Below are 9,498 nucleotides of genomic sequence, written 5' to 3' on the forward strand. Positions count from 1 at the left end.
CAATTGCCACTACCAATGGCCACCAGCCAGATGAGACTAGAATATTATAACTGCTTTGCAACCAGATGAGAAGACTATATGATTTTATAGTCAGCTGAGATGACCAGAATAGAATAATTATTTTGCACTCAGCTCAGTTGTAGCCTTGGTTGGTCTTGCAACCTGCCTGGCTGCCCCCTACCTCAGACAGTCCCACTCTCAGACCCTTTACAAATCATTTTGCCCACAGATTATTTTAGTTTTGTTTTTATTTTGTTTAGTTCTGCCTGGCTGCCCCCCCCCTCACTTCTCTTCAGAGCCAGTAGAACAGTTCCACTGCCCCAAAGACCATTTTGAATTATTTTTACCCCCAGATCACACTAAGTTACTTTGCCCCCAAATTTTTTTTTGTAGGTTTTTTTCTCAGTTCTGTCTGCCCCCTCCCTTACTCATTGCATGAACCAGTTGAACATTTCCACTGCCCCACTGACCCTTTTGAATTATATTTACCCCCAGATCACACTGGTACTTTCAAATGGCTGCAGCACAGCCTGCCCCTCCTCCCCCTCACAAGCCAGTCACAGGCCCACTCCCAGAGACCCTTTACAACTTAATTTGCCTCCACATTTTTTTCTTGTATTTTTTTTTTCTCGGTTCTGTCTGCCCCCCTCCCTGCAACAGTTCAACAACACAACACTGCCCCAGCAGCCCCACAGACCTTTTCAATGTTACTCCCAGAGGCCAGATGGCCAAATCACTTTTAAATGGCTACAAAAAAAGTCTTCCAGTCTGGCCTTACTGCCCCCTCCTCCCCCCTCACAAGCCAACAGTCAGACAGTCCCAGACAGTCTTCAAAAATATATTAAAAAATGTTTTAAAAAAAAAGTGTCAGCCTGCAGCAGGCACAGCCACACACTGTTGCTGCACAGACCGACGGACCAGCCAGCCAGGCACAGAAAAAGAATTAGGTAGGCCGCAAGGCATAACACAGACTGACGAGAGCTCCTATGAGCTAAAGTTTTAGGCGCCAACTGCTGCTCTCCCTGCGCACACCCGAGCTTTTATATTAGATCCTCCCCCAGTAATGACGCTATGCGCGCCGTGAAAGTACTAAAGGGGCAGCTCTTTAGGAAGAGTCTCATGCGTTGATCTGATTGGCTGCCCTGCTGAGAGCATCACATTCTAATCTGATTGGCTGCCCTGCTGAGAGCTTCACATTATTATCTGATTGGCTGCCCTGCTGAACGCGTCACATTATTGTTCCACTGTAAATGTTTGTCCTATTGAGAAGCGCAGCTTCTCTCAATAAAGTTGTTGAAAGAAAAAAAAATACAGCTGTAGCAAGAAGCCTCGCCCGGCTCTGCCCTAATAGAGAACCGCAAGCCAGTTAACTCCTGCCGTGCCGCAGCCTCTCTCAGGGGAAATAAACAGGGCGCGGAGTTGGAAGAGAATCGGAGCTCAGTTCGCAGCCCCTGCTGTTTGGGCCTCACTGTGCATCAGTGGAGGGCGGAGTTTCAGCTTTGGAGGAGAAACTGAAGGGTGTGTAACAGATCTGGTACAGTAGAGCTCAGCATCCCAACAACTGCTCGAGGAGGATGCTGGGAGTTGTAGTTGTACGTCAGCAGATAAGTGACTGGTGTAGAATGGAGTGTGTGTGTGTGTCTGGCTTCCCTGTGCTTCTCCATTCCCTATAGAGTGTGTTTCTCCCTGTCAGACTCCAGCAGGGAAGGGGGTTGTTTATTTCCCAGCTGCTCTGTGTGACTTTTATTTATTCTGGCTGATGATTTAGTCAAGCGGGTCCATTAATTCCACTAAGGCTGCTAAATACAATGAAATATCCAGGTTGTGTTGCATAGTAGTCTTATTATTATTATTATTATACAGTCTGCTAATTTCCCTATAGGACCAGACTGTAAATTATATCCTTGTAAAGGGCGAGTTCTGACGCCAGACCGCAATGTTTATAACAGGGGCCCCCGGCCGCCGAATTTGACGGCGCACCTTAGAATTGGACTCCGAACTCCCTCCCGACATTTCACACAAAATATAGATTATAATGCATAATGTACCCCCTACTGAAATTTATAAAGAAATTCAAAGTCACCTGACCTGTATAAAAGCACGAGGCCGAAGGTCACATAACTCCTCGGTGTTCGGCCTCGTGCTTTTATATGGTCACATAATTCCTCGGTGACATAATATCTTTATAAATTACAGTAGGGGGGTACCTTATTCACTATTATTATATTTCCTTTCTTTCTATACAGACGCGTTTCGACCTTAAGGGTCTTCTTGAGGGGCACAAAATAAACAAAAAAATCAAAAAGGCAGGGAAATGCAATACATGAACATGAAATGTAACTCATTGATAGGTGAAATGATTCATTTATTTATTGCTTCAGCGATTCCCCCTAGCAACTATTGCCCTGCTTATTGTGACATCTCCATTCTCACACTGTCCTACTCATAGTCAGGGCCGCCATCAGGGGGGGACAGGGGGGACAAGCGTACCGGGCCCGGGCATGAAGGGGGGCCCAGCAGCGCTGCATTTTTTGAAGATCCGGGCCCCCCTTACGAGCGCCAGAGCCGTACGTCCTCCCTCTGCGTTGCCGAATGCGGAAGTGCCGAAAAGCCGAAGCCGATGCGCCGAAAAGACCTGAAGTCACGAAAACAGCCGAAGTCCCGAAGCGCTGAAAAGACCCGAAGTCACGAAAACAGCCGAAGTCCTGAAGCGGCGCAAAGACCCGAAGTCACGAAAGGAGGCGAAGTTGAAGTACTGAAGCCATGAGTTCAATTCTACTGAACACCAGTTTGTGTATTTTTTTTTTTTTAATCCCCTGGCCACCAATGTATTATTTTAATATTCTATAGGCCCCTGCCACCAATCTTTTTGTAAAACATTGTTTTTTGGGGCCCCAATTTTTTATAAGGGGGCCCTGACCATCAATAGCTTTTTATAACTTGTGTGGGGGGGGGTTACTTTTTTAGCGCTGATGTCTGTGTGGTCTTTTAACTGCGATGTGGAGTGGGCGGAATATGGGGTGGAGCTTGGTCGTCAGTGTGGGCTGGGCCCAGGGGGCCCCAAAAATTTTGTTGTTCAGGGCCCCGTGATTTCTAATGGCGGCCCTGCTCATAGTGACTCCATGCTCACATCTCCATGCACACAGGCCTCTACTCGTCTTCTCACCGCCCCTCACATGCATGTAGTCATGGTAACACGTTGGGACTCACACGCCTCTACTACTCACACTTCTCATGTTGAAAAGTCTGTACATTGTGATATCTCCATTGTGTCATCACTGGGCACATGCTATAGCAAATAAAACCCTCAACTCCAATAAGTAACCTTTATGCTTTATGTTCCATTCAACTTTAAGCGCCAGGACACAAATTAACAAGTGAGCACAGATGAATGTGTGTGTTTAGTAAATGTGAATTTGTTATCATTATAGTCAGGATCACATGTTTTGATATTTCTCCTAGAGGGGGTGTTCACCTTTAATTTAACTTTTAGTATGATGTAGAGAGTGATATTCTGAGACCATTTGCAATTGGTTTTCACTTTTTATTATGGTTTTTATTATGTGTTTTTTAAATGATTTAGCTTTTTAATCTTTAGCTTCTCTACTAGCCCAAGACAACCACACCCCTTTAGCAGTAAAGATCTGTGTCTCCAAAGATGCCCCAGTAGCTCCCCATCTTCTTTTCTGCTGATTCACTTCACATGCTCTGTGCTGCTGTCACTTACTGAGCTTAGGGACCCACTCACAATATACAGTACACATAGAATAGAAATGTCACAATATAAGGCTGATTAGTAATTAATACAGATAATTACTACATGGCAGCACAGAAACCAGTGCAATTAGCATCAAAATTTAATAATCAGCAAACCTGTAGCATCAGCTTATATTACAGCCAGGGAAGCTCATTTTCTGATGGATAATTAGTGACGAGCCCTAAGCTTAGCTTCCCAACAGCTGCTCAGAGCCCACTGAGCATGTGAGTGTTACAGACACTTTCCAAGATGGTGATCCCCTGTGACAAATTTGAAGTCTTGGATCATTGCTGCTATTGACAAGCTGAAACTTTAGCCTCGTGCAATAAGTTCAGTAGATAAAATATGGAATTTTTAGCCATATTTATTTTTAGAAATTTAGTTCTCCTTTAAGTGGACAATATTACTTAGACTGCATATGAATGAGTTTGGGTACATACTAACGGAACACGGGAGTGACCTGTTTTTTCTCTCATTCAGATACACAATGAACAGTGTGATTGGAAAACAAGCCGTGTCTCTTGGAATCAGAGCAGCCAGCGGAGCCCCCAGGTTGGGATTATGGGCGCCGGTTCTCAGCCATCCCCAGCCCTTGATTAGGGTCTGCCACACAGCTGCTGGTGGGGGGCACCCGGCCAAGTCTCAGGCCATCAAGAAGAGGGGCTATGACATCACCAGGAACCCCTATCTCAACAAGGTAAAGGGAAATACAATTTTATGTACCTTAACTACTGGGAATTTGTGTTGGATTCCATATTGATGGTAAGATTAGATTTGGTGTTCCGGATTGCACTATAGCACTATGATACAGTAATGATGTGCAACTCTATTCATTTAGCTGTGATACATTTACTATTGTCGTCCCCAGAACTATGACAGGGCTATATTTATCAAAGAGTGAAGTTAGAGATCGCCACAGTCTGCTAGACTGAAATTCTACCACTCTCCATTCATTTCTATGGGATTTTGAAAGGAATATTTATCAAAGAATTTACTTTTTACTTTCACCCATTGATAAATACTCTTTTTCCCATAGAAATGGAATAGAGAGAGAAGCGGAATTTCACTCTAGAGGACTGTGTGATCTTTAACTTCACTCTTTAATAAATATGCCCCTGTGAAACAGAGCAGCTAGTAATCTCTGTACCAGGCAGTGTTGAGTTATAGTTCTGATGCCCTGTGCTAATAATTGTGATGGGGCTATTCAGAGTCCTTATGTGCTACAGTATTGATAAATGCCACATGCCCAGTGTGGCCAAAACTACCCAGACTCTTGCCTGTCCAACATCTCATTCCTAAACCAATTGTGCTTCCCTGACCTATATATTTGTCACATGACTCCTCTGTGACTTCTAATCTCAATCTAATTTACAGTAGGGGAAACATTATTATCTATATTCCATATTCTGTAATATTTGTATTTACACTGGAGACCAGCATCCTAACTCTATCAAACACATTCCAAAGATGACAGTATCACAGTAAGTTCAGTGCTGACAGATGCTTTCCTTGTGAATTGTAATGTATTCCTTACTGTAAATGATAAGGATAATAGAAGTCACTGAGGGGTTGTTATGTGACCATATAAAGGCACAAGGCTGCAGGCTGAGTTATACAGGTAACTCTGAGTATCACTCATGTATTATAAGGGATAATGTACCCCCTACTGTAAATGATAAGGATATTAGAAGTCACTGAGGGGTTGTTCTGTGACCATATAAAGACACAAGGCTGCAGGCTGAGTTATACAGGGAACTCTGAGTATCACTCATGTATTATAAGTGATAATGTATCCCCTACTGTAAATGATAAGGATATTAGAAGTCACTGAGGGGTTGTTCTGTGACCATATAAAGGCACAAGGCTGCAGGCTGAGTTATACGGGGAACTGTATCACTCATGTATTATTAGAGATAATGTACCCCCTACTGTAAATGATAAGGATATAAGAAGTCACTGAGGGGTTATTATGTGACCATATAAAGGCACAAGGCTGCAGGCTGAGTTATACAGGGAACTCTGAGTATCACTCATGTATTATAAGGGATAATGTACCCCCTACTGTAAATGATAAGGATATTAGAAGTCACTGATGGGTTATTTGACCATATAAAGGCACAAGGCTACAGGCTGAGATATACAGGGAACTCTGAGGGGCAGATTTACATAGGGTCCAATATCGAGGGTTAATTAACCCTCGATATTCGACTGCCGAATGTAAATACTTCGAATATCGAAGTCGAAAGATTTACCGCAAATAGTTTGATCAAACTAAAAATCGTTCGATCAAACTATTAAATACTTCGAATCGTTCAATTCGAAGGATTTTAATCCATCGATTGAACGATTTTTCTTCGATCATAAAATTGTTACAAAGCCTATGGGGACCTTCCCCATAGGCTAACATTGCACCTCGGTAGCTTTTAGGTGGCGAACTAGGGGGTCGAAGTTTTTTTTAAAGAGACAGTACTTCCACTATCGAATGGTTGAATAGTCCAACGATTTTTAGTTCGAATCGTTTGATTCGAAGGTCGAAGTAGCCAAAAAAATCATTCGAAATTCGAAGTTTTTTTTTATTCTATTCCTTCACTTGAGCTAAGTAAATGGGCCCCATAGTTTCACTTATGTATCATGTATCACTCATGTATTATAAGGGATAATGCACCCCCTACTGTAAATGATAAGGATATTAGAAGTCACTGAGGGGTACTGTGACCATATAAAGGCACAAGGCTGCAGAGTGAGTTATACAGGGAGTATTTGATTAAATCAGGAGTGAATATTTGCAGGTATTTACCAAGGTAAAAGACTGGCCAAATATAATGAGCAACTCATTTTTTTACAGATGACCCATGCTGTCACTAGTATATAAACTCTCTCATCTCATCTTTACTGAAATAATATAACTGTAAAGTCTATTTATATATATAGGGTAATAATGGGCAAAAACAGACAATTGGCTGGCAACCACACCAGGACAAGGGAGCGTACACATATAATTTCAGTTGCGGGGTTATACTTTATATAGGCAGCCAAGCCCCCCCCCCATAAAGCCGACACCTTCTACACCAATAGAAATAACGTTATTCTAGCTTATTATATATACATCCTTTTTAACAGTAAAACATGAGAATCTTAGCTTCAGTACCAAAATATTACCACTTGGTGGTGCAATAATATCATAGTAAGGATTTTTTTTTTACATATAAGTTTCAGAGTTCTGTGAGTGGGAAATACAAATGTCTTAAAAGCACAAACCATGAATATGATAAGTATTGATAACAAGGGCTGTCTCTTTATTGTGTGGATATTAAATTATTATCTCATTGTCATCTGTGCAAATGTATTTTCTTTTGTTTGTTTTTTCATCATGGCCCATAAAGATATATCGAAGTCGAAGGATTTAGCGCTATTCGTTCGATCGAACGATCTAAGTAATAATCGTTCCATCGAACGATTAAATCTTTCGATCCGAAGGATTTTAATCCATCGATCGCACGAAATTCCTTAGATCAAAAAAAGCTTAGAAAGCCTATGGGGACCTTCCCCATTGGCTAACATTGAGGTTCGGTAGGTTTTACTTGGGGAAGTAGGGGGTCGAAGTTTTTTACAAAGAGACAGTACTTTGACTATCGAATGGTCGAATAGTCAAACGGTTTTTAGTTCGATTCGTAGTCGAAGTAACCAATTCGATGGTCGAAGTAGCCAAAAAACTCATTCGAAATTTTTTTTTATTCTATTCCTTCACTCGAACTAAGTAAATGTGCCCCTTAAGGTAGGAAGATCTAAATTACAGAAAGACCCATTATCTGGAAAACCCCAGGTCCTAAGCATTCTGGATTACAGATCCCATAACTGTAATAAGACTAATAATGACAATAATACTTATTATTAGTATTGGTATTATTATTAGTATTCATTTTTTTTGTATCGCACCCGCATGTTCCACAGATCTTTCCAGAGATTATATATCATTCACATCAGATCCATTATCTGGAAAAACCCTGGTCCCGAGCATTCTGGATAACAGATCCCATACCTGTAATAAGAATAATAATGACAATAATAAGTATTATTAGTATTGGTATTATTATTAGTACTAGTATTATTATTTTTTTTTTTGTATCGCACCCGCATGTTCCTCAGATCTTTCCAGAGATTATAGATCCTTCACATCACATCATACAAGATATTAAGGATTTCTCTGACAGGATTTCCAAAGTATAAAATATTGTACTTTATTTAATCCATTACAATTTGTCAGCTACGGTACAGTGCATATGTTTCTACACTGATGCGTTTCGTGCCCTAAGGCACCTAACACCTCAGAGTGTTACAGATTTTTTACAAGACACAACTTTATAGCAACTTTAATTACAGACAATGCACACTTTGTGATTCTTAAAGGTATATTGCACATATGGACACTATATATATATATATTTATATATATATATATATATATATATATATATATATATATATATATATATATATATATATATATATATATATCTTGTCTAAGAATATTTAAACCACCACAAACCTAAAATTTAAAAGAAAAGTTTGTTCCATGTAAACTATTTCTTATTTCTCTTTAGGGGAATGATTGGAACCATATTATAAATATTTTTAAATCACTATAAACAAATGTTTACTCTTACATTTATCTTATTAGTTTATCTATTCAATATAATATTTGATCTCCCAATCTTTATTTAAACCAATTGGTTTCTCTGTTTTTAAAGTAAACATCCACCATGTTTCCCTTCTGTTGATAAGTTTCTCTAAATCCCCTTTTCTCCTATCCAATTTTACATGTTCTATACCTTGGAAGGATATACATCGATCATTACCATTATGTATATTTAAGATGTGTTCAGCTATGGAGGATGAAATATGCTCCAAAATTCTATCCTTCATTCTCCGCATAGTTCTACCTACATATTGACAACCACATGTACACGTTGCCAGATATATCACATTTTCAGTTTTACAGTTTATATAGGTCTTACACTCATACTCTTTACCTGTAGCTGTACTCCTAAACTTTTTTGATACATTGATATATTTACAGGCCTTGCAAACTTTTGCTCCACATTTATAGGTTCCTACACTGGATAGCCAATTATGTCTTCTCTGCTCTCGTTTTTCAGGTAACATACTAGATGTATGGCTTGCAATTGATCTACTCCTTCTATATGTAAACCATGGTTTTTCTATATTCAGCATTGGATCTGAACAAACTACATGCCAATGTTTCATAATTATCCGTTTTATATCTGCTGCCTCATCACTATAGTTAGTCACAAAATAAACTTTTTCTCTATCAGTTGTATTAGATCTCCTGTGTTTGTGTTTGTCTGTCACATTTATCTCTAACACTGTCCCGTAACATAGTTTGCGGTCACTTAGAACCGCACGTTCATATGCCTTTTTTAGAGTTTAGTACTGTATTCTCTCTTCAATAGTCTGTCCCATAAATCCATTGCCGCATTCTGGAAGGCATCCCAAGTGGAGCAAATCCTCCTTCGTCTAAGGAATTGTCCAATCGGGATGCCCTCCAAAAGCCGATCTGGATGGTTACTTGTTCTTAAAAGGAGGGAATTTCTACTGATAGATTTCCTATATACATCAGTCTTAATAATGCCTTCTTCTTGTGAAAATAATATATCTAAAAATTCTACACAATTTTTGTTAAACTTATAGGTAAACTCTATTCCACATCCATTATTATTGCA

The 9,498-nt window shown here is 40.0% G+C and overlaps 1 long non-coding RNA gene across 1 annotated transcript; it reads left to right on the forward strand.

Annotated features, from left to right (window-relative positions):
• The first annotated feature begins 1,294 nt into the window (after positions 1 to 1,294).
• Positions 1,295 to 9,089, forward strand: LOC121400065. Its single transcript, XR_005965532.1, has 3 exons — positions 1,295 to 1,518; positions 4,238 to 4,454; positions 8,914 to 9,089. It is a non-coding gene; the product is annotated as an uncharacterized LOC121400065 (long non-coding RNA).
• Positions 9,090 to 9,498: the final 409 nt, after the last annotated feature.

This window comes from Xenopus laevis, chromosome 2L (assembly GCF_017654675.1).
Source record: "Xenopus laevis strain J_2021 chromosome 2L, Xenopus_laevis_v10.1, whole genome shotgun sequence".
Taxonomy (NCBI): Eukaryota; Metazoa; Chordata; class Amphibia; order Anura; family Pipidae; genus Xenopus; species Xenopus laevis.